General features: G+C 48.2%; 1 pseudogene; it reads left to right on the top strand.

Annotated features, from left to right (window-relative positions):
* LOC144167863 (uncharacterized) overlaps window positions 1-26,299 on the top strand; it is a 75,188-nt pseudogene that overhangs the window by 26,049 nt on the left and 22,840 nt on the right.

Here is a 26,299-nt window from a genome sequence, read left to right as displayed (position 1 = left end):
AAGATACTGGAACATATATTCACCCAAGTCATGGCGCATTGAAATGCAAATAATTTACTATTAGAAAATCAAAATGGATTCAGATATAAGCTATCATGCCAAACCCAACTGTTTGAATTAGTAACTGACCTTCACAAATATTTCCACATGTCCTTTTACACAGACGTAATATTCATCGATCTTACCAACGCATTTGATCGCGTGCCCCACAATTGACTAATGATTAAAGTTGAGCAGTTACAACTCAAAAACGAAACTACTCGCTGGATAAAAGAATTTCTGACAAACTGATCTCCATCTGTAAACATTATTCATTGCATATGCAGCAGCTGCTGTGTTAAGTCAGGAGTCCCACAGGGCTCAGTTTTGGGTGCCCTTCTGTTTCTAATCTATATTAATGATATAGCACCTGGTATTAACTCGTCTTTGCGCCACTTTTCGGATGACTGCGTTCTTTATAGGCAGACTACTAACATTGATGATGTCATTACTGTGCAGGATGACTTGTCCAAAATAAGAGAATGGTGCAATAGATGGCAAAAGGAGATTAAGGTATCAAACACCAAACGCATGGCTTTTTCTACCATCTCAGATACTCCTTCCAGTCAGTACTATTTTGTTGGAAACGGTCGAATTGAAACAGTCTCCTCATTTACATATCTGGGTATATTTTTTTACTTCCGATCTGAGCTGGAGCACCCACTTTAAATACATAACAAGGCCCTCAAAATCTTCGATTTCTTAAACGAGGCCACTTTCAAGTTAACAGCAATACACAACTGCCTGCGTACGTTTGCTTAGTAAGATCAGCATTAGAATATGCTTCTGTTATCGGGCATCCACAACAATCAACCTTTATTAACTCCCTCGAAGCTGTGCAGAACAAAGCTGCAAGATTTATCTTGCGCTCCTACTCTTCAGATATAAGCGTATCTGCTCTGACACGTTCTCTTTATCTGCCTAATATGGATACCCAAAGAAAATTTTTGCGCTTGTAGTTTTTTCAGTCCCTATACTACTCTGAGGCATCTTTCAAATCATCCAATATTTTTCCGGCTCATCACATTTCCTCCCAAACTGGTCATGCGCCCAAAGTACGACTGATTTTTGGTAGAACCAAAAAGTAACGGAACTCTCCTCTTGCTTTATTAATACAGGAATGGAACTTGCTCCCGGCAAGTATCGTTCATTTAACAGATTCATGTTCCTTGCTGACAGCGTTGCACTCGTTCGTTACCCAAAATACTGACCAATAAACCCTAGGAACTGTTTTTTTTTTTGAAGAGTTGTAAATTGTGTATTTTTGTTGGCAGTTTCACTTGTCAAGTGTAAGTTTCTAGTGTGCACAAAGCTTGTAATTGTTTGATTTTATTGTATGTGTGCTTTCCACTGTGCCTACGGGTGTTTTTGATGCTACGTGTTGCTTTTGTTAGCACCTTATACGTAACCCCGTTGTAGTACTAACTTTTTGCGTTGATACATGCCTTGTTAAACAAAAAGGACACGAGGAAGAGCGGCGAATAATCGATGTACCTAATGTGGTACGCCTCGTTCACCTGTGATATAGTATTGCGTTTGTTGTTAACCCCCACCCTATGCAATGCCCATCGTGGGCCCTTAGGGTACAAAAATAAATAAATAAATAAAAATAAATAAATCTTCCTATCAGAAAGCTGTAGGTGTGGTTTTGAGCAAAACATCTAATTTATACTAAATCGGCTGTTCAATATTCCAAATAAATGTCGCTGTGTATAACCACTTCATTTTGTGTTGCAGTGTTCCGCGTAGATGATATACAGCTGATCTAAACGGCTATTTTGAGGATTTCACCCTGATGAAAGCAGGGTTTCACGCGCCGACGCAACGCAGGTAATGGGGCGCGCCGTAGGGGATGGCTCCGGATTAATTTTGACCACCAGGAGATCTTTACGTGTGCCTAAATCTCGTACACACGGGCGTTTTTGCTTTTCACCTCCATCAGAAAAGTGGCCGCCGCAGCCGGGATTGGAGCCTGCGCACTCGTGCTCAGCAGAGCAACGCCTAAGCCACTGAGACACCCCTGCGGGTTCACGATTGCGCCCTTGTGTTGATGTAGGTGTCGAAATGATTCAACGAATACTCGGCGTCCGTGCGTGCGTACGTGCATGCGTGCGAGCGAGACTACGTGCGTGTTTGTGAGAGAGAGGGAGAGAGTGAGTGTGTGAGTGTGCGTGAGTGTGAGCGTGTGTGTGTGTGAGAGAGAGAGACAAAGCGTGTGTGAGTGAATGTGAGTGCGTGTGAGAGAGAGAGAGAGTGTGAGTCGGAGTAGGAGGGTGAGTGTGCGTGTGCGTCCGTTTGTGTGTGCCTGTGTGTTTGTGCGTGTGTATGAGAGAGAGTGTGTGTGAGTGAGTGTACGTGTGTGTGTGTTCGTGTGTGCTTGTGTGTGCTTGTGTGTGCGGGCGTGCGTGTCCGTGTGCGTGCGTGAGTTTCTGTGTGCGTGCGTGTGTGTGTGTGTGTGGGCGTGCGTGCGTGCGTGCACGTGTGTTCGTGTGTATCTGTGCGTACGTGCGTATGTGCGTGTGCGTATGCGTGCGCGTGTGTGCGTGTGTTGGAGTGCGTACGTCTGTGCGTGTGGGCGCGTGCGTGGGTGCACGCGCGCGTGTGTGTGTGCTTCCGTGCGCCTTCGCGTGCCCGTGTGTGTGCGTGTTCATGTGTGAGTGTGTGTAAGCGCGCGTGCGTGCATGTGTGTGTGTGCGTGTGTGTGTGCGTGCGCGTGCGCTCGCCCGTGCGTGTGCGTGTGGATATGCGTGTGCACGCTCGTGTGTGTGTGTACGTGCGTGTGTGCGTGTACGTTTGCGTCCGTGTGTGCGTGCCCGTGTGTGTGAGTGAGTGTGAGTCTGTGTGTGTGAGAGAGAGAGAGTTTGAGTGTTAGTGTGTGTGTGAGTAGGAGGGTGAGTGTGCGTGTGTGCGTGCGTGCGTGTGCGTGTGCATCCATGTGTGCATCGCCTTAACAACATCAAAATGCAGCATAGAAAGCGATTTTGTCGACACGTGTCTAACTTTTGGCTTAACACAACTTGTTTCTGCGCCAACTCGAGAATCTTGTAATTCCTCAAACATTCTGGACCTCCTTTTAACTTCGCACGCTGATATCATATCACCACTCACCCACTTATCTGGCCTAAGTGACCACGCAGTAATCTACGCTTCGATTAGTCTCAAGTTACCTCATCAGCAAAAAAATAAAAAAACCATCACGCTCTACGATAAAGGAAATTACGAGGCTATCAACGAAGAGCTAACAACATTCTCTGAGTGGTTCGTCATTGATTTCTTGCAGCGCTCTCTTGAATGTAATTGGTCCCTTTTTAAAAATAAAATGCAGGAGTTGACCCAGAAACACGTCCCCACCATTACCGTCAAAGAAAAATCATCTTCCCCCTGGTTCAGTTCGTCACTTAAACGTCTGAGCAATAAAAAGAAACGTCTATTCCGGTCGGCTAAACGGTCTGACAGCCCACATGCTTGGGCCAAATATCGTGCGGCGGACAAGACGTTCACGGCGCATTCCCAAAAGGCTAAACGGTCGTTTTTTTCTACCACATTACCAGAAATGTTACGTAATAACCCAAAACGATTTTGGAAGACTATTAACCCTAACCACCCCACTTCGCTGTTGCTAACCGACGATCATAACCACCCTGTACCAGCACATGATGTCGCCGAAATTCTAAACAAAACCTTCAGCTCCGTCTTTACCAGAGAACCTGTGAGTGAGTTACCTGACACCCCTTTCTTTGACCACGACATCATGCCATCATTAGTGTGTGATCCTAATGGTATTTTGAAAGTTATAGAATCATTGTCACTATCATCTTCCTCTGGCATCGACGGAATCAATTCAAAAATACTAAAAAACACAAAGCATGTCTCAAGTATCATTTTGGCGCACATTTTTCAGCAGTCTCTTGTATGTGGTGTGGTGCCGCTGGACTGGAAGGTGGGCAGAGTTATCCCATTGGCGAAAAAAGGTACTCCAAATTCAAATAATAACTACCGTCCCATTTCATTAACTTGTGTTTGTTCTAAAATCATGGAACATATAATCTACTCCCACATTGTAAAATTCCTAACTGCCAATAAATTTTTCCACCCTCACCAACATGGCTTCCAGAAAGGGCTTTCCTGTGACACGCAACTCGCGCTATTTGTGAATGATATCAGCTCTAGCATGGATACTAACTCACCGGTAGATGCCCTTTTCCTAGACTTTGAAAAAGCTTTTGACAAAGTTCCACACAAACGCTTGCTTTTAAAACTATCCCGCCTAAATTTAAGCCTTCAGATTTTCGATTGGATCCGTGACTTTTTGACTAACCGCCAACAGTTTGTTTACGCCAACAACATTGTTTCAGATATGTCCCCCGTTCTCTCCGGAGTTCCGCAGGGCACTGTTCTCGGCCCTCTGCTATTCTTGATTTACATTAATGACCTTCCTACTAACATTCAGTCCAATATCAGATTATTCGCTGATGATTGCGTTCTATACCGCTCTATACGTCATCCTTCCGATTCCACAATCCTTCAGTCCGACCTAAACCTCATTCAAACATGGTGCGAAACATGGTTAATGCGCCTGAACGTTAAAAAAACTGTACTCATCTCATTTCATCGCAAGCAGTCACACCAAACATTTACGTATTCCATTTGCGGTTCCGCAATTCTTTCTGTTAGCTCCTATAAATACCTAGGCATCAATCTAGCTTCCGATCTTTCTTGGTCATCGCACATTTTGCATATTTCTAACAACGCTAACCGTGCACTCGGCTACATTCGACGAAATTTAAAACCTGCTCCCCCTTCACTAAAGATCCAAGCTTACATTACACTAGTTCGGCCTAAGCTAGAGTACGCGTGCGCAATTTGGGACCCCTTTCAATCTAATCATACGTACACACTTGAAGCCGTTCAAAACCGTGCGATTAGATTCGTTTACTCCGACTATTCACATCATACTAGCGTATCTGCCCTCAAACGCCGCGCCAACCTTAAAACATTAGCTTCACGACGAAAAACCTCTCGCCTTTGCCTTTTTCATAAATTCTACCACGCATTGCCTCCTTCATCTGCTATCACACCCGCCCACCGGACGTCATGCCGCACTAGCCATGCAAAAGCTGTTTATCCTCCAGCAGCCCGTACATCTGCCCATCTGCACTCATTCTTCGTGCAAACAGCCAAAGACTGGAACAGCTTGCCCACCGACGCCATCCAACACTCCGACCCTACTAAATTCAAGGATTTCATCGATCACCTTGTTAACTGATGTATCTGCCCACCCCTTATGTAATACCCCTACTCGGGGCATTTGAGGTACAATAAATAAATAAATAAATAAGTATGTGTGCGTGTGCGTGCGTGTGAATGTGAGTGCGTGCGTGCGTGCACGCATGGTTGTGTGCGTGCGTGCGCTTGCGCGCGCGTGCGTGTGTGAGCGTTTGCGCTTGCACGTGCTGCCGTGTGCGTGTGCGCGTATGTGCGTGCGTGCGTGTGTGCGTGTGCGTGTGTCTGTCTGAGAAAGAGAGAGCGATTGAGTGTATGAGGGTGAGTGTAGTGTGCGTGAGCGTGTGTGTGTGTGTGTGTGCGTGTTTGCGTGTGTGTGCGTGCGCGTAGTGTTTGTGTGAGGGAAGTGTGTGGGAGTGGGAGTGTGCGTATGTGTGTGAGTGTGCGTGTGCGTGCGTGTGTGTGTGCCTGTTCCTGTGTGCCTGTGTGCGTGTGTGCGCGTGCGAACGTGCGTTCACGCGAGCACCTGTGTGTGTGCGAGCGTGCGCGTGAGTAAATGCGTGCACGCGCGCGCGTGAGTGTGCGTGTGTGTGTCTGCTTGCGTGCGTAAGTGCGTGTGTGTGTGCGCGTGTGCGCGCACACACAAACACACCACAAACGGACGCGTGCGCGCGCGTGTGTTTGTGCACGTGGGCGCGTGAGTGCGCACGAGCGCAGCTAAATAAACAAGAAGGGGCTGGGTGAATGAAGAACACAGCAAAGCAAACCGGCAGTTCGGTGCTACAATGAACATACAGGGGAAAATCGGTGCCCCACTTGGTCGGACCAGTGCAGGCTGCCATATCGAGAGTCTGATACAGCTCTATTAAGACAAATACCCTGGAAATCGGGGTAGCATATATTCGCCGAAATTAGCGAATATGGAGGGCATATTGACTAATAAACGCATTGTTGTTGGTTCTCTATTTACTCTGGATGCGTTTTTCGCCACCTTTTCAAGTAGAGAAGTGGAGAAATAATCTAAGTACTCTTCTGTGCTCTTCTTCACGATCTGAACTGCTCGCATTTCTTGCTGTTTTTTCACCTAGCCCGTTCATCTCCACACACTAAAGCTACAAAAGTGTGTATAGCTCTTTGGGTGCAGGCAAAAGACTTAAATGGCGTATTGAGCAGGGTGTGGAACAGGAAGCGAACCGCACCAAAAACTGGAACTGAACCGGAATTTTTGCGGAAAATGAACCCGAACCCGAACCGTTATTTTTTGAGCACGCTGAACCCGAACCGGTACCAAACCGAAAAAAGAAATAACGGTTACCGGTTCATGCCGACACGGTTCGACCCTCCGTTGTTGATATTGCACAGTCAATGCAACTCAGGCTTTTTTTCTTTCACGCACCCTCAACTTCGTACCCGATCGCGCACTTTCCCCTCCAGACAATCGAGCACTATCAGGCTGTATGTACAGAACGGGAAATGAAATGAATGGGAACCAATGTAGCAATGGTCTGTTGTCGCTGGAAGCGCGACCGTAGTGCAAGCAGAAGAAACGAAAAGTCAGTCTCGGCATCTTGTAGGGTATATAAAACGACTTTGTCCTTCCCTAGCTGCGACTTTATTGGAGCAATCAGGCTGCAGGAGTGCTCCACTGCGCGACAGCGAAAGCGCAAACCCGATGTGTACAAACTTTTTGCATTTCATAATTTGTTTAAAACGTCGGACACCTGCAAATTGTTAATACTTGACAAGTGTGACCGCAGTCTGGAGCTGTTCAGTGGCTAAGCCATTTGCTGCTGACCACAACTTGCCTAGATCTCGCTGCCCCACGACCGGTTTTTTTTTTCTGAAGTAGATGGAAATCGAGAACGTCTGTGCATCGAGATTTTGATGCAAATTTAATATCATCAGCTGGTTAACACAAGTCGGCTTCTCTGCAACATAAGCTGCGCTTCGGAGCAGAGATATAGCACGGGGCATCAAGTGCACCAGTTTTTTAATGTGTTTACACGGAAAACAACAAAAAAGAAAGGGCGAATCACGTTGTTTCAAAATATTATGCAAAAAGTAAGTAACAGCGAAGAAGTAAAAAAAGACAAAAACGTGGATTTTGCTCTATACTTTTCTTTGCCATGCCTTTCACAACCGAACGTGTCATCAATGCGAAGGAAGTGATCTCCGTGGTCAGTTTTTGAGGACATTACAGTAGACAAGTTCCGTTTTTCACAAATACAAATAACAACAAATGTGTCAGGGAAAACTGTTAAGGTGCGCACTGAATCCCTTGGCCAGAAACTGCAGCCCTCGACCTTGTCTTGGAAGCAGAAACAGTAATAACGCAGATCAGACGGGCAGAAAGGCAGGGCGGTACCTCACACGGTCCCATTCGCCCAGCGGTCATCTTTTCTGCTTGTTCTGGAGTTCTGTGTCTTTTAGATCCGCTTTTTTTCTTAGGTGCACTTGTACTGAGTGCCAAACTCGCAGAATTACTTCTACTGCTACTCGCTCCGGAGGGAAGTACTGCTGCGGACGAATTAAAGAGCGTCTACTCAAAAAAATTACGCCATCTTCCTATGGGGAACCCTGATGAGGATGCGAAGCATCGTGGCGGTTCCGTGTGGTTCCATTGTGTTTCCGTTATGTTGAGTGATCTGGTTTTTACTAGCGCCAGAGGGAATTCCGCGTCCGGGTCCACCGGGAAAGGCATGCAAGTGCTGTTGTGTTACGGTGAGTAGGCGGATGTTCTCGAGGCGCCGAAACTCATCCATCATGTTCTTGTCGATGTTGTCTCTGTGGTAGAATCGGTAGTCTCCGTCAGCTTTGGTGAGGTAAAGGTTGTTGACATTAGTGCACCGGCTGAGAGCAATGTACACGCCCTCCTCTTCGCAGCTTTGTCTTCTCGTTCTTCTTGTTCGGCGGTTCCCCTACGGGAAGATGACGACGGTGGTTGAACGCGAACCTATCTCGTGATGGATTCTTTGGTTGGCCAATCCCTAGGGGCATCCTGACACAATCAGCATCAGAGTCTCTGCGGACGGGGCTGGTTGAGCTGCAAGGCGCGTGCTTTCCCACGGGAAATTCAGCATCCCCCTCGTTTTCAGTTCGTCGTTTCCGTTGACGTTCAGCTTCGCGTGCCTTCGTTGTATCAGTAGCTTGTTGACGTAGTTTGAATGAGTCAAGGACATTAAGGTGCGTTCGTAGCACTTGCCCCTGTCCTGGATTTGTATCGTAGGGGGAAGAGCACCGCGTATCTCCCGTTGCGGCCAGAGCGTCGTGGGATCGAAACCGGGCGCCGTTAACTATTTCTATTTTTTATAGTTTTTCGATTTTTATAGTAGTATAGTATTTCTATTTTTTATAGTTTTCACAATTGGAACAATCAAGGCGAAGTAATATTGGCCCCGCCTTACATCCGACGTCACCCACTACGTCCGGAGCTGCCGTGACTGCCAGCGATGAAAAGCCCACCGACGACACCTGCCGGACTTCTGTAGCCGATCGCCATCCCACCGAGGCCCTTCCAGAAGAATGGAATGCACCTTCTCGGGCCGTTCCCTACGTCACGATCGGAGAACAAGTGGATAGTCGTAGCGACAAACTACATGACGCGCTACGTTGAGACCGCCGCTCTTCTAAGGGGGACTCCACAAGAAGTCGCGAAGTTCTTCATAAACCACGTTGTGCTAACCACCAAGTCCTAATCAAGGACCGCGGAACGGCCTTTACTGCGGAGCTGATGCAAGGGATGTTACGCTACAGCAACACAGATCTCCGAAAAACGACGGCGTACCAGCCCCTCACGAACGTACTAACGGAATGTGTGAACAAGACGATCGCAGATATGCTGTCTATGTACGTCGACGTTTAACATAAGACTTGGGACGAGGTCTTCCCGTATGTCACGGTAGCGGACAACACGGCTATCCAAGAAACTACGTAGGTGGCACCGTTCGAGCTTGTCTACGGAAGACGGCCGACTACGATGCTTGACACCATGCTTCCGCACGTAGAGGACGACGACCTCAACGCCGACGTCCAGGATATCTTCAGTGTGCGGAGGAGGCCCGCCAGGTAGCTCGAGTTTGTACAACGCACCAGCAGCTGGTGGATACCGGCTGCTAGCACCTCAAACGCCGAGACCCCGAGTACCACCCAGGGGATCATGTGTGGGTTTACACTCCCATACCACGACGCGGACCCATTGAGAAGCTTCTGCGAGGGTATGTCGGAACCTACTAGATTCTACGACGTGTTGGCAAACGCACCTACGAAGTGATCGCCGGTGGTGATTCCGGCCCATCACGACGACGCACTCGACCCGAAGTCGTCCACGTTGTTCACCTCAAACCTTCCTGCGCAAGATGACGGACTTTTCTGTTGTTCCTGTTTGTTAGGACTTCCGTTTTATTTTAGCATCGGGTCGATGCGTTCTTAGAGGGGAGGGGGGGGGGGGGGTAATGCCTAGAACCATATATGGGTTTCTTTATTCATTGTTTGTTTTTACTGCCCGGCCACTTCCGGCTCCGATATCTGTGTCCCAAGAGAAGCGCATGTTCCCTTCTTTATTTTTATGCCGCACGGACTATCTCATTCAGATAAAGAGGCTGTGTCACCGTGACGCCACTAGCCTAGAATAATCTTTGATCGACAATGGTCTGGATGTAAATCGAAGGTTCGAGAACCCCGTGCACGGAACGATAAAAAAGCCTGCCGAGACAAGTCTGCGCACGTAACTTTGTTGACTGCTGCTTCGCCGCCCGTGTATTCTTTGAGTTGTTAGGAGAGCACCAGTTCGCTGCAATAAACTTGTTTTTCCTTCAAGGCTGCTGTGTCATCTTTGGCTAGGTGACAATATCCAAACCGTTGACACACCCCAGATATCACAAGTTACAGGCATATCAAAAGGGGTGTCCCAAATCTATTGGGCGAGAAATAAGATCAATTCATGACATGAATATATTAAAACACATGTGAAAACACTCTGAACGGGGATTTAGTGGCATTGTACGCCTGCTGTGTTCTGTTCTTCTTAAATTCAATGGTTGATGTGCCCGGATTATTAATATCAGTCATTTTGTCGGTCGCGTCGAGAATTGCGAGTACCGTGCCTTTCTAGTGTGGGCCATTTTTTCGGAAAGTTACCAAGTGAGAAATCTGTCGACTTGTTTCACAAGACCACCAACTGAAACAGCAAAGCCGAGGACTAAGGGTGGCGGATCAACGAGCACCCCCGCTACAGCCTCACAGGAACTGGTGAAGTCGAGAATTCGGTCACGTAGTATGTAAAGCAAGGACACAGTAAAATGTCAAATATAGGTAAAATATATATACGTAAATATACCAAAAAAGACAGCGGACGAAATGATATTATCATCCTGTCGTTCATAATGCAAGTCAATAGTCAAGCCACACCAACACACTGCAAGCGCAACACACTGCAACGCACGCCCTACAAAATAAACGGCAGGAAGGTGCGCATACAACCTTGAAAAAATCTGCAAAAAGCATGTTTGGGAGGAATTATCCTCTTACTATCTACGCGACATCACTAATGAAGACTTTCTTAAGTGATTTTGGGGCGGTTACTATTATTGTTATGAAAACGTCTCTATCCTCTGTCAGATATGCTAGATATGCGAAGGAGATATGCTACCTACGAGGGCGCATGTGTGACACATAGGCTGGCGTGTGTGGGGATGTGTAGAGGCAGGTCGTGGTGATATGTTATCTTTCTTTGTTTCACGGACGCTAAGTAAAACTTCAGTTGTAGTCTAGCGAGTGTCCTGTGCACTTCTTCTTCGTCCGCGTCTATTTTTCGCTAGTAAAATGCAGTCAGATAACCAACTAGCCCAACTTTATGCCTTAACTGTGACACTTTCTAATTGTATGGGCCCTGTCCTCCCTTCTTCCTTGTGTGTCAACCCGTCTGCAGCCTACGTCAACCTGGTCGCCGTCGCCAGGTGTCGGTCGAGACTCGAGAGTGCTGTCCTTCGCCCTCAAGAATAGACTGGTTCCCCCTGAGGTGCAAGCTCTGTTTTTTGCCTGCCGTGCGTCCATGGGTCACGCAAGAAGGATCACCAGGATTCTCAGGTCAGAGCTACAGAGGCGAATCCGGTACCGGCACGTGTGCCTACGTGTTTTTGCGGCGACGTGTTCGACGTGCCCCGTGACCAGAGAGGACCTTGTGCGTGCCTGGAACCGTGATTCAAGTACTGTCACTGAGTTTTTATGGAGGAACTGTCTACCAGCATTGTGTGCTTGGAAAAAGTGTGCTACGAAAGTAGATGTTAGGCCCCAGAAAGTCACGACGCTTGCACAGGGGCCACTACCTGGTTTTGTTGATGACGTACTGAGTTGTGGGCCTAAGTACTGTATGGAGCCAAACGAGAACCCTGTCAGTGTGCTTTCAATGGTTAGGAAAGTGGCCCATCAAGCGCAGCTAGACGAAAAAGATAGATGTATTTCTGAGGGTGTTGACTGCCTAATGGGCAGGAAGGAGGGAACAAAAAGTAAACCATTGCGCGTCAAAAAGACTTGACTACCTGCGTGATAACGACCTTACCCTGCTAACTGCTGATAAAGAAGGAGGCTTTGTAGTGATGCCGGTGTCTATCAATGAAGAACAAGCCAGTCAGGCAATTGGAAAGAACTTTGTTCCATTTGCGGGAAGGAAGACACAAATTAGAAAAACAGGCGTTAGTTTTTTGTGAACATCTGAATTTGCCCCACCTCGGAAAGAAGATTGAGGCAGCTAAAAATGAGGGTTTAAAAATATTCTTTTCGGGTAAAACCCATAAGGAAGGCATGCCACTTAGGGCCATAGTGTCTGAAAAAGGTTCCTGGCAGGGCGTTATATCTAGGGAGATTCAAAAGCATTTGAACCACATCTGCGTTGATGACCCGTTTCGCATTCGCAATTCCAACGAGCTAATTGAGGTGTTACCGGAGTTGCACAAGAAGGGGGCCAATTTTACATTCTCGATAGACGTCGTAGATTTGTTCTATAGTATCCCTAAAAAAGAACTGATTGACGCCGTGAGAACGTTGATCGAAGAAAACGGACCGGTCCGTTTTCAGAATGCTAGCGGTATGTCCACTCAAGGGTTTATTTATCTTTTAGCGTTTTATCTGGAGTCAACCTTTGTCGCTTGTAATGACCAGTACTATGTACAGAACGAAGGTGTCTGTATTGGTTCCTGCATTGCCCCAATACTTTGCGAAGTCTTTTTAGCAGTTTGTGACAAACGCATTGCAGCGCGCCCCAATCACAGTATAGTTAAGTGTTTCTGATATGTTGATGATTTTATTGTGTTTGTGGATGTGAAAAGCCTTCAGGATAGAGGGGGTGTGATTGACTGTGTTTTAGATGTGTTTAGGACGTGTTCAAAGGGCTTGAAGTTCACTTTTGAGGAACCTGAGAACGGGAACCTGAGTTTCTGGATGTGAAGCTTTGCTTTACGGCGGGGCACATATGCTGGACGTACCAACCGCGCTCAAAAAAGCAGATTTTGTGTTACGCTTCGGCCCACTCCAAGGTGGTTAAGCGCGGCATAGCGGCGAACTGCCTGCGCGGTGCCCCCCAGAAGTCGTGCGCTCACAAGGTAGCTGGTAGTGTGCAAGCTCAAGTGGCTCGTCTGACGCAAGCGGGCTTCCCTTTGGAGTTGGTGGCTTCGGTCGCAGAAAGCCTCATCAAAGAGGTTAAAGCCGGTAAGGGCCCTTTAAGGGAAGAAGACGCCAACCGGGAGAGGTTGCGACGCGTAGCCGTGCCATACGTACATCAGTTCACGCACCGCCTCAAAAAAGTGGGGGGAAAATGCGGCGTGGAAGTGCTGGCCACCGCGCCTGGCAAGCTGATGAGGATGTGCCCCGCCGTAAACGAGAAGCCACGCCAAGCTTGCACCAAAAAACATGGCACCAGTTTTGTCACCTGCAAAGAAGGTGTCATCTACCGCATTCCGCTGTCCTGTGGCAAATGCTACGTGGGACAGACGGGGCGGTGTTTAAAGACAGGCTGAGAGAGCACCGTGCAGCAGTTTCGTCTCTTGCGGCGGGAGGCCATCTGGCCAATCATTGCAAGCGGTGCCCTGATTGTACGCCGGCGTTCGATAAAACACGTGTTTTAGGATCTGGACGTGACCAAACTAGTCGCGAGATTAACGAGGCATTTCAGATCTACAGGGAAGGACTTAATTGTGTGAGCACCCCTTCAGTCACTGTTACAGATAAGGAGATAGGTATGCTACCCACGAGGGCGCATGTGTGACACATAGGCTGGCGTGTTTGGGGATGTGTAGAGGCAGGTCGTGGTGATATGTTATCTTTCTTTGTCTCACGGACGCTAAGTAAAATTTCAGTTGTAGTCTAGCGAGTGTCCTGTGTACTTCTTCTTCGTCCGTGTCTATTTTTCGCTAATAAAATGCAGCCTCTGTCAGCTCTGGGGTTTGAAGCCAGCACTCTTACCGACATTTGACTCACGGCACTTTTGTTTATGCAGGTTCCTTTGTTTAATACTACTCATTGTTCTGGGCCATTAATTGCTCTGTTGGTTTCGCCCAGGAAGTCTAGTGTATTGTCCGAAACGCCCCGCAAACGGTTCTGCCATTTACTGCGATGCAGTATATGTCTAACCGCAAAACTGGTAGTCGCGTTAACAGCGAGACGAAAACTGTCAGCAGTTTTAAGCTCTACAAGTATGTGCATCAGCCAACCCGGAGTGGCAGCATCCAATACTTGATGTTCTGTAATGCGTTCACTGTTTTCACTTCCGTGGATAACGCTCCAGGCATGAGTGATCACACCGCACTCGTAGGGTCTATCAAGTTCAAAACAACATGAGAAAGACAAACCGAAGAAAGGTGTGCCTTTTCGGAAAAGGTTACTACTCTGCAATTTATTTATTGCGGCGCACCGAGCTATGAACAGAAAGCGAACGGTGGCGACGATGGCCGAGCCATAGCGCCGGTGGTTGTTTCGGCGTGGAAAAGTTTCAGCGTAATACGGGTAGATCAGCGGCTGGAATCCAACTAATGCCCGCGCGACCCCTGCCTCGTGGCTCACGGCTCGGGAGAGAATCTGCAGTACGCGTTGCACTGCTTTGGCGGCGCGAGCTGCCTCGAAAGCCGCGGTTGATCTGCTACACTCTCCAACCCAAACGGCACAGCAAAACACCAGCATTTCTTTTCGGATTGCTGAGCGGGCAGCTGTGTCCGGCGTTGGTTACGCCGCTGGAGTTGCGAGTGCCGTGAGTGCGGAAATGTGTCTAGGCCTATTGTGTCAACCCACTAGAGGTCGTCAGTGTGGCGTTGCAGTGCCTTTGGTTTAAGTAATGCACGAAAAGAGACCAGGCCGTCAGCACCGCCTGCAAGCAGCAAAATGTGTGTCGCAAACAGTGTCGCTAGGCTTTGTTCGGATTACGCCACTTCTCACCATCTGAAAAGGACAAACTCGGTTTATTAATTTTTTTTAGTTATTATTTATTTATTTATTCATTTATTTATGTATTCAAAGTTCCCCTAAAGGCCCTTACGCAGGAGGGTATTACATAGAAGTGGTCAATGCATAAAAAAACAAACATACAGATATACACTGGGAGAAATAAAACATTAAAAGAACAGCGAATGCGCGAACACAAAAATGACAAAGTAATATTAGCTCGGAATAACACGTAAAAATAAACACAGAAGCAGCAACAACACACTAATCTCTAGAAAAAACTGCAATCTGTCAGAATTTATAGAATACAAAAGCGATAATTTTCTTTTCAGTTCACAACTTCTGTGAGTATGAGTTGATTAAATTTAGCACCGTCAATGGCGGTGGCTATGTGTGATGGCAATGCGTTCCACTCAACGATTGTACGCGGTACGAATGACCGTGAATAGTTCAAAGTATGACATGCTAAACGCTTCACTTTGAAAGTATGGTCGTGTCTATGAAGGGTGGAAGCTGGTGAAGAAAAGAAGTCGCCATGAAGCTATGGGTGATGATAACGTTTATGCAAAAGTGATAACCTTGAAGCTGTGCGTCGTTGCGACAAGTCGAGCAGTTCTGCCCGAATTTTCAAGGCTGTGTCCCTGGAATGACGGGAGTAGTCGGAAAAGGTGACGCGAACTGCGCGGTTTTGAAGTGATTCGATGTTGTTGATTATGCAAGCTTGGTAAGGGTCTCAAATGGCTGATGCATATTCAATTTTTAGTCATATAAGTGTGATCTAGGCGACTGTACGTAAGTGCGATGGAGCATGTTTCAAGTTATGTTTTAAAAGACCTAGAGAGCGGTCAGCCGATGCAAGTACGGCGTTAATGAGATGATTCCAGGATACTCTGAACTAAGGTAAAGACCAAGGTACTTGTAATTAGTTGTACGTTCAAGTGGAGTATTATTTAAAGAGTACGAGGTTCAAAGGCGAGATGCGCTTTTAGTGAAGGACACAAGCTTTGTTTTAGAATTATTAAGGCACAATACCCATTTTTATCACCATGAAGTTATACAGTCTAGGTCATATTGGTGGGCCAAGGAAGAGACATGAAGGAGGCTGACACACTTCGACTTGTCCAGGCATTTGTCGTCTATGTGACGCCCTATGCTTTACTAACGAAGACTGAGAAGGACAAGTTGGATACGCTCTTGCGAAAGGTGTACAAACAAGCGTTGGGTTTGCCATCCTACACCTCCAACGAATGTCTCCTCAAGCTTGGGCTTCACAACACTGTGGACGAGCTGATTGAGGGCCACCTGCTCAGTCAGCGCTACCGGCTATCAAGGACGGATGCGAGCAGGGCCCTTCTACTGAGACTAGGCATGAACATCCCTGATCGCCCTCCAGAATCGACGGAAAATATCCCTGGTGAACTACGCCGTAACATCACAGTGGCCCCCTTGCCAAGAAACATGCAGCCGCAGTTCCACGAGTGACAGAGAGAGGCGCGAGTTAAAGCCCGGGAGAAAAAATATGGCTCCAACGAAAATGTTTTTTACACGGACGCCGCAGATTATGCAAGACGCGGAGTCGTGGTGGCGACCGTAACGAAGATAGGAAGCCACGTCACGAGCGTCACTCTCACGAAAGTAACGACGCTACAGGCCAAAGAGGTAGCTATAGCATTGGCGATAACGCAAACAGCTGCGGAAGTAGTCCTCACGGATTCTCAGTCAGCGTGTAGGAGTTACCTCCAAGGCCGCATCTCATACACCGCAATGAAGATCTTGAGCCAGAACCCTCCAAATAAAAGGGTATCGGTTGTCTGGGCACCGGCTCACACTTCTCTCCATGGCAATGTATTTGCCCACGAGACTGCTCGAGGTCTAACCAGCCGAGCGCCGCGAGAGAGTTGGCTAGAGACGGCCATCCCCTTGACATCATTCCAGTAGGCATCATTCCATCATCCCCTTGACATTATTCCAATACTACAGGCTAGCGCGGCTTACGCTTTCCCCTGCACACCCATCTCTCAGCAAGAAAGAGCAGCGCTACTGGCGTCTCCTGCAAACGAACACCTTTCCCCATCCTACCAAGCTGCACTTTATCTGGCCTACGCAATACGACCCGCAGTGTCGATTCTGTAAAGCACCCTGCACTCTATACCACATGGTGTGGGAGTGCCACCTCAACCACTCAGTTTCCGCGATTTCGAACCCCTCGGTTGAGCAGTGGGAAGGAGAACAGGCCAGCTCGAGCGCCGAAGAACAGCTTCGGCTGATTCACCGGGCTGAGACGGTTGGACCGCTCCAACGGGGTCCTGGACTGAGGAAACCGACCACTTGGCCCTTTTCTTTAATAACGTTTACTCTCTCTCCCTCCCCTTTAAGGGCTCCTGGAGCGACAGTGTTGCCGGTGTCTTCGTGGGCCGGCACGAGACGAGCACGCTTCACGCGCCTTCGACGTTTCACCGTCATCGGCGGCGGCGTGCGCCGGCGACTCTCGTCGGGCCGTGATTACAAACAGCCCACAGCCATCCGTGGAACGTGCATCGACCTCATCTACAGCAACTTTAGGGTTGACCCATTACAACACCCCTTTACATTTGACAGACCATAAGGCGGTCATTATCAAAGCGGAATGCCAACCGCAGCTCGACGGCACCTACGTTGAACGTGATGATGATAATGCCATAAAGACAAACTCATACCACGTACAACGTCTCTCTCTGTCTTTAATGCCTCTCCACTCTAATTCCCCACCCTCCAATAAAATTACACCATCTTCCCGTAGGATGCTTACGGTCGAGCCTGTTCCCTCCCTTATTCTTGCGCCGTCCACACCTACACTGCTCATGCGCGTCTCTCCTATATTCACCTCCTTATGCGTAAAGTGGGAGTGAGATGCGTCGACGTTGAATGTTACGGCAGGCTCGCAGGGAATCTGTTACTAATTGCAAGGTAGTCGGAGCCAGTGATAGCGGCGATGGCTATATTCCTTCGACATTGGTGGTTGAGGTGGAGCAAGCTGTGAGGGGGAAAAAGTGTGCCGTCCGAGTTCAAAACCGCCAGACTATTAGCATGGCGTGAGAGGTAGAGGGCGGTATAGGTTAGCGAATATCGGGGTGAAAGTGGAATTGGGATCGACGATGTTTCAACCGCGAGCGTCTTCTACCTTGGTTTAATTCGGGTTGCATGTTGTTAAGAATTTTGGATACAGTAATGTGGGACCGGATTGAAGACGGAATGCGCTGAAGGGCTTGTGAAGCAGGTAGGGCCGGGTAACCGAGGACCTGGATGACGTGTCGGCCGGTATGGGTGAGAAGGAGTCTGGCGAGTTGGCTGCTGCGTTGAGGTTCCATGGGTTTTTCGAGGGTGTTGTGTATTTTGAGTTGAATGAAATGACGAGTATGGGTTTGAGCGGGGAGGCCAAGTCCTATTTTGAAAGCTTTTCGACTTTCTGTTGTAATGTGAGTTTGAGGGCGATGTATGAGGTGGATTACGCGATGCCACTAATCAAAAGTGCTTGAATTAGTCGTATTGTATTACAGTTGAACACGGATATATCGAATTATTGTCTATATCGAACAGTGCAAACATCCCCTTGAAAATTCCATGCAAAAGTACAGGGCTGTTGTGCGCGTGTATCGAACTCCTGATCACGGGCAAATTCGATATATCGAATCCCGCACCGAAGGTGCCCCTGAAAGTTTGCTTCCTCTGATGGGGTGGAGTTGATGATAATGTTGACTCATCGAAGGAGCTGCCTGGCTTGGTGAGACAGAGGCGGTGTCCGCGGCATTATGTCGCTTCGATGGCCTTCAACAACTGTTTTCACGCTAGCACGGGGGGCAGCTCCATGATAGCTAAAACGCGGATAGTGGTTGGGGCGAAAGGACATACAGGAGCAAAAGAAATTGACCGGAGGCACTCTTTCTGTGATGGAGCTGTTTGGTGGCTCGTGCAGGGGGAGCAATGCGGCGTTGTATGTTTGTTTTGTCCGAGGCATTCATTTCGGAGTAACGAAGGCGGGAATTCGTCGGGCGCAGGCTGCTGAAAAGATGTTGGTTGAAAAGGCGTTCGGAATTCCTCGCAGTAGTTTTGAGGGCGATGCACGCATCAACGTTGACGTAAAGGCGAATGCAGCACAACCCGCCCCGGCTATTCCGGAGCGTGTCGTGTGGAAAGCGACTTCGTTGCACGCCTCCAGATGGGGGAGGTGTTCGGTTCGGATACTGAAGATAACGGCACTGAGTGCCTGAGAACGTTCCCAACCGCCTACTGCAGCCGAGGTTCCGTCAGCGTTGTTCGCCTCTGTTGTGGCACAGTGTACAGCGTTGATTTTACCATTTGTGCGTGTTTGTAGTCTTGAAGACAATTTGCAACCTTTACGGCGCAGAAGAAAAAACAAGCGAAGCTCAAAGACATTTCAGTGATAAATAAAGTGCGGTGGTCATCATGCTGCGGTTCGGAGTTTCCGTGATTTGAGGTTTAAAATGGTAAACTACCGTTTTCCACGACTTCAGAAAACTCTCAGTGATGTGCGGATTTGTCAGATAATCTTCAGATAGGCGTATTTTATATATCGAATTATCGATATATCGAATTTTTTCGCGATCCCCTTGGAGTTCGATATATCCGTGTTCAACTGTATATTCTTTCAGGTCTTGGCATTGGTTTGCGATGCGCTAGGTGGGAGTGGTGGGCTGGGTGTCAGTGGCTTGTAGCTGAGGAAGAACTGCAGCGCCAGAGCCATCACTATTGAATTGGATGCCGAGTATACGTAGCGTGCGTACTTCAAGGGTGGCTGTGGAATCTATTTTTGGTGAAGGGTCGGGTGTGGAAACTGGAGGTCACCCACGAGTGTGGGAGCGGACGTTGAAAAGTGCTGACTTCGGGAAGGGGGGGGGGGGGCGGGAGGGGCACGTGAGGCCTCGAGGTCGGAGATAATTGAGGACAGTGTCGATGGCTTGTTGAAAGGTATGTTGTTGTACGCCAAGAGATACAGTGGTGGTATAAAGGGCTAACTCTTCAGCGTACAGGGCATGGTGGAGACCAGGAATGGCTTGCAAGAGAAGTGGGAGCTTGAGGAATGAAATATTGAAGGGAAGGGTGAATGATACAACTGAACCTTGCGGGTTCCTTCGGGAGGTATGCGAAATGTGCCGGAGCGAAGTGGCCCTATGCCAAGGCTGGCAGTGCTGTCGGTAAGAAAGGCCCGTACGTACGTACACGCGCCGAACTGGGTTTCTCGAAGTCCTTCTAAGATGGCTTGAAGTCTGATCTTGAAAAACGCGCCCTTAACGTCAAGGGCTAACATGGCGCTGGGATGAATTTTTTTGAGGTTTTCGATGATTTGCTTTTTGATCTGAAGGAGAACATATTAAGTTGATAGGTGTGAGCGGAAGCGAAACATTGTGTGGTCGTTCTCTTTGTGGTAGTTGTCTTCAAGAGGAATAGTGAGGCGGGTGTGAACCATGTGTTTGAAGAGTTTGATGAGACTGTAGGTGAGGGAGATGGGACAAAGATTGAAGAGCTATATCGGCTTCAATGACTTCGTTTAGCGCAAAAAAATGACAGAGGACTCAGGGAGGCGGCGGGCACAAGCGCTAACTTCCAACTAAGTTTTTCGAAAAAATGCGTGAATTTCAAACACCGCGGCGGGGCATTATCATAAAGAAACAAAGACAGAAAAAACAGAAGAAAGCAGGCCATCACAAATTTTGCACACAAAATAGTTCGCACAACGCTGTGACGTCGAACAAGAGGCAGCACGAGGCAGTGAGTTTATTGAAAAAATGCGTGAAAAACAATGGTGCGGGATGTTATGATAAAACAAAAGATGGAAAAGAACAGAAAAAAAACAAAAAAGCAGGTCGTGACAAAATTTGCACACAAAATAACTCGCAGAGCGCTGTGACGTCGAACAAGAGGCAGAACGAGGCATTGGGTTTATTGAAAAAATGCGTGAATTTAAAACACTGGGGCGGGACATTATCATAAAGAAACAAAGATAGAAGAGAACTGAAAAAACAGAAAAAAGCAGGTCATGACAAAATTCGCAAACAATATAATTCGCACAACGCTGTGACGTCGAACAAGAGGCAGCACGAGGCAATAACTAAGGTGGTACCCAGTGAGTTGGAAGTTAGCGCTTGTGCACGTCGCTTCCCTGTGTCCTCTTTCATTTTTTTGCGCTACACGAAGTCATGGATTACCGCTACCAAATAGCCCAAACCAAAACTGTTAGATATGCTTGTTAGGCTTAGGTATGAGTGATATGTGTGCGTGCCGCCATCGCGGAGGGTGCCGTGTTCAGTGATGCCAATTTAGCGGATTTTCTGCTAAATCTGGCGGATTTCATTTTATTCTGCGGGGAAAAAATTAGCCTAGCGGCTAGTGGATTTTTTGACGGGCCATTTTCATACATAGCGGATTTCTGGCGGATACCTCACGCAGTACACCGATTCAAAATCGCCCTGCAAGAAACCATTTCCGTGTCCTCTAAAAATGCAGAAATGGCTTAACTTCAGATGTTAGGAGAGCTCCTGTTCACTTGCTCCGCCTATCTCAGACAAACAAATCCATGAGGTTTCAAAACTGCTCTGAGACAATCGAAAAAATTCAAAACCAGTGGAGCAAAATCACCCTCCTGGAGTGGAAGCAAATATCGTCCACGCAGTCGTTCTGGTGTGAAGTTCACTCCTATAAGGACGCCTGCGGCGAAAACATGTTCGCCGAGGTGGCCGGATTTGCCATGTCGATGCTCGTGCTGCCGTATTCAAATGCCGAAGTAGAAATGAGGTTTAGTCAGCTTAACATAGTAAAATCCAAGATGAGGAACAAGCTGAAGCCTGAAACAACAAACTCCATCTTCGTCGTAAGAGCGGGACTGATGTGACACCAAAAAAGTTGTTTTGATTACGAACTTCCCGCAGCAGTTAGTGAAATCGGCACATCTGCAACGTATGTGCAACCAAGTCACCTTTCTGGTCCCTCAACAAGTACCAGCGGTCCCGTGGAGATGGTGTCCCGTGAAGATGGTGACCTGTGAGTTCTTTTTTTTTCATCAGTGTGAACATTTATAACTTTTAGCCTCTTCTGTGATGAGGTTGACCAATGACCACCCCCGCAGCACTGCAACCTGAAGTGTTCTGTTAGACTCCTTGGAAGACTCTTTTATATATTATTTCAGCTCTCGTAGTTTTGGGGAGCTTTTAAGAATGATAAAGGTATTTATCATACGAAATTGCACTGTTGTTTTAAATAGAATAGACCCAGGCGGGAAATTGAGCGGATATGTTTTAGAATCTAGCGGAATCTGGCGGATTTATCATTGCTTTTTAGCGGATGTCTGACGCCCAGCGATGGAAACAATGGCCGTGTTTCCAGTGGATGATGAAGGTATCCAGTAAAGCTGTTGGAGAGGTATGCCCAAGTTGTGGATAGTTTAGTGACACGGACGTGGCCGGGAGTGGTGTTTCAAGTGATACATGAGAGGGATTGGTCAAGTTCTTGCGGAGTGACTGGAACCTCAAGGGCAGGATTCGAAGCGCCATTGTAATCAGCGTGGCAAAAAGGGAGGGGTATTGCTGTCGGTAACAAAAAGGGTGGTATATTGAGCTTTTTTATTAGCCGATCGTTCGAGTGAGGATATTTGCAAAGAAGACGACGGACGTAACTGTGAGTGGCCGTTTTGGTGGATTTCGAGCGAAGAAGACAGCGGAGCGGATGCCATGTGCTCTTAGTGCTGAGTGTTCCTTGGACCTGGTCGCAGAAGGTAGCCTAACGTTGTTTGTGAAGGGTGTGTGTGTAGAACGCGGCTTGTTGAGTCAGGCAGCAATTCGACGTTTCAGGCATCGATTGCATTTTAGCGTCTGCAAAATACGAGCAAGGTCCCGGCGAGCCTCCTATAGATGAAGAAGATGGCAGTCAACCAAGGGATTCTCCACCGGAAGAGGCAATGTCTTGTAATACTTCTTGACAGCAGTGGTTACTTGTGAAGTCCATTCTTCCAGTTTGATGACAGTGTCTAGGAGGGGTTCAGAATCTTTGCGAAAACATTCCCAGTTCGTGAGTGCGGCGTGACCGATAAGAGGATTGACTGTGAGGCGGGGTTAGTGATACGGATAATGTGATGATCGCTGTCCAATTTGTCTTCAAGGCACTGCCATTCAAAGCAGGAAATAATATGTGAAAAGCTGAGGTCGGGGTTTGTATAATGATACACTGTTGCCCAGTCGCGTAGGAGTGGTGAGGTCGTTGTAGCGAGTGAGAACGTGCTGCTGAATGGCGTTGACTAAGGTTGCCCCTGTTTTGTTTGCCTCGTGATAGCCCCATGCGGAGTGCGGAGCGTTGAAATCACCTAAATATTGAGAGAAGTGGTGCGGGAGGTACGAATTGCGTTGTGGCTGATGGTGGTGATGGAGTGGGTTGGAGGTGTGTAGATGTTGAGAATGTATAGGCATGTGTTATTCCGGTGGGAGGGCAGCATTTACAGAAAGTTTTGAGCGATTGGGGGGAAATATCGTTTAGTTTGTTGGCGAGAAGCTTGGATACGAGGTGGTGCGTTGAGTGGGATCGTGAGCGCATGCTTCGTACCCTTTGATTTTGGTAGGGGTGTCGGATTCTTGTACAATGAAAATGGCAGGTTGGTGTTGCTAATTATATTGCCGAGTTGAAAGTGTTTGCTGAGGAAAGAGTGGAAATTCTATTGGAAGATTGTACCCATGAAGGCTATCATCGGGAAGGGGGGTTATAGAGGCAAGTTGTTTGTCGCTGCTCTGGTCGATTTCAGACTTTTTGAAGTTGGGGGGTTGTTCGAGACTGGGCAATTGAGGCGGTGATGAAGTGATTGAAGACTCTCGGCGATGGTTGAGTGGGGTAGTTGAAGGGCTGCGATTCGGGCCGTGATGGTTTCACAGAGCTAGACGATTGATTAGGGAGTAGTCCGTATCATTTGGTTGCCTTGAACAAGGGTTACTTGTATTTGACTATCTATGAGGCCGGAACCTCTTTAGCAGTGGTAGTGTGTGATGGAGGAGCCGTCCGGTGTTCATCTTGAACATGACCTTCGTGCTGGCAAACGCAATCGTTACTACGAGGGCGTGACTCAACAAGGGCTCAAGGGCTTCTTTGCGTCGTAGGGGCATCGCGCTTCAATTGCGTAGTTTGGTGAGGCGGCCCTTGATGGCGGAAGAAGATGAGGTGGCAGGTGTGGTGTATGTGTGTGAACGATATTGTTCGTATGAGTGGTCGATTGCGTGGATGGGAGGGGAGGAAATGGTTGAGCAGTGGGACCATTACGGACGGCCTGTGACCAACTCACCGGTCTAAATCTTAGCTCAGGCCTGGTTTGTTGTGGTGTCCTGGAGCTTTCTATTGGAGGTTGAGACTGGGAGCTGTAATGGATGTTTCCGCTTCACTACGGGAGGCATTTGAAACGGCCGTTGGGGCAGTCCTTGAAAGGTGTGATGTGTTCAAGGCCAGGCAGATTGCAGTGTGATCATCGATGGTCATCGGCGGGTTTCGGAGTTACGCAGTCAGTACATACGCATTGGTCGTGGTGTGGGCAGAAGTTCTGCCGATGGTCGACTTCTCCCACAGCCGGCAGAGCAACGGTTCTTTGAAACTGGTGGCAGCGGTAATGAGGCTGCCGATTTAACAAAAAGTGCACGTGCGGGCCTTTAAGTGTGATGAAGGCTGACGTGGATCGACCCCTCATGCGTGAGTGAAAAAGGTGAGGCTCGTTGACCATGAGGAGTTCCGGGAAATTCTCGTTCGTGAGACCGGGGCCAAGGTCGTGAATGAACCCACGGTAGGTGCCAAGTGGAGGCTTCCGGTAAGGGAAGAGTTCATACAGGGTAGAGTTGAGTTGAATGGAGCAGATGCGGCTGAGGGTTATGGCATCAGTTTCGCCCGGCGTACTCACTGCAATGAGGTATTGCAGTGCCTGAATTTGGATTGTAACTTGAGAGAAGAATTCCTGCTGCGGAATGTTGCTTGCCATCGCTAAGCTTTGTGTAAGAAGGCGAGGCGACCAGACAGAAAGATCAAGGCCAGAACGGGGTGGATATATCACGGTGTTTTTATTGGGGGGTAGGCGTGGTATAGGATTGCGGCTCTGCATGTAGGCATCTGGGGAGGGCGGGGTTGGTAGCGACGTTTTCTTGAGGTTTGTAACGATGCTCGGGGCATTCGCTGTCTTCTCAATGCGTGAGTGTAAGACGTGGATCCACGGGCTGTCGGCATGAATGGTGCGACCGCTGTGTGAGTCGAAGTCCATGCTCTTGGTAAAAGCGGAATGAGTGGTAGGAGAGGACTCGCCCCCCGGAGGCATGCTTGCCTATTCCGCAACGGGAGCCGGGAACCGGCTCGTCGAAGCGTTAGGGTTCGCGCATTGACGCCCACTTGAGAACTTGATAGGTGATAACTCGGGAAAAAGGCTCACCGGTTGCTCACAGATGCAGCTTCCCGTCATCCCGTCAGCAAATCGACGATATACTTTGCTGAGCGGCAGGGCTGGAACTTCACCCAAAAAATCCCGGGGCAGCTCCACTAACGTGAAACCTGGGAAGGGGCGATGCATGCAGTGTATAAGTGTAACATTGCCACCTTGTCATTTCAGGCAACGGAGATGAAACCGTTGAGGGGTAGAGGTACACAGCTTTGCTGTAAAGGTTTCTTGGCTTTGAAGCACGAAGCTCCCTACCGCAAGGCGGAAACGAGTGTCCCGGTGTTTTTTAGCACGCGTTACGAAGCGCTCCAGCCCAAGGCCTCAGCGAGTGTCCTGGTGTTTTTAGCACGCGTTATGTTCTAGCACGAGGCGTAAAGAAGTTTCCCGGTGTTTTAGTACCGTGACTACATGCGACGACGATTACGACAACGGTGACGGCGACATGCGACGCCAACAGTTCCAGCCTTTAAGGGCCGTCGCCCCTAGTAGAGGTTGATAGCCGCGGCCCCTTCAGAGTAGAAACGCGAGGGGAGCTTCGTGGTCGTCTACTTTGAACGGAGAAACTGTTTTCCCTGTTTTCCTAAATTGTATTACCACATGAGCCTACAAGCATACAATGAGCTCCGCAGTGCACATATTTATAGATTTAGGAGCCTGGTTTTTATGAGCCAGGAGAATTAGGAACCTAGAGACTCTGTTTTTTTTTTTTGTTTAGCCCAAACCGTGTAGTGTTGTGTGGCCAGGAGCTTTTTTTTCTTTTTGGTAGCGTCCAGCTCTGCTAGAACGGCGCAGTGGTGATGTATACCGCAAAACGTATCCTTCAAGGCCGACTCCCAAAAAAACTAGCAGTTTTGGTTTTGTTCTCTATGCACTACAGCGATTAGAGCGATGTGATTCTATTTGTAATCACCGGGACCGAAAGTGTTAAAGACTAGTAAAAAGTGGGCAATTAAACCGCCATGTGTCGCACTTTTACGTCGGTAGTTTTCTTAACGCTAGCAGTGTATGCAAACCGAGCATAATAAATGCATACTTCCGCAAGGCGGTTGTGGATTGCGACAGGAAAAAGAAAGGAAATGCACTGGGGTTACTTTGAGCTCGGTACGGAGCTCACCTGCATACAACACAGTGCATCGGAAGGGATGTAGAGGGGGAGTGATAAGATAAAAC

Source organism: Haemaphysalis longicornis, unplaced genomic scaffold, assembly GCF_048455015.1.
Source record: "Haemaphysalis longicornis isolate Haplotype H1 unplaced genomic scaffold, Haemaphysalis longicornis Haplotype H1 scaffold_2, whole genome shotgun sequence".
NCBI lineage: Eukaryota > Metazoa > Arthropoda > Arachnida > Ixodida > Ixodidae > Haemaphysalis > Haemaphysalis longicornis.
This window is presented reverse-complemented; position numbering and strand designations above follow the sequence as displayed.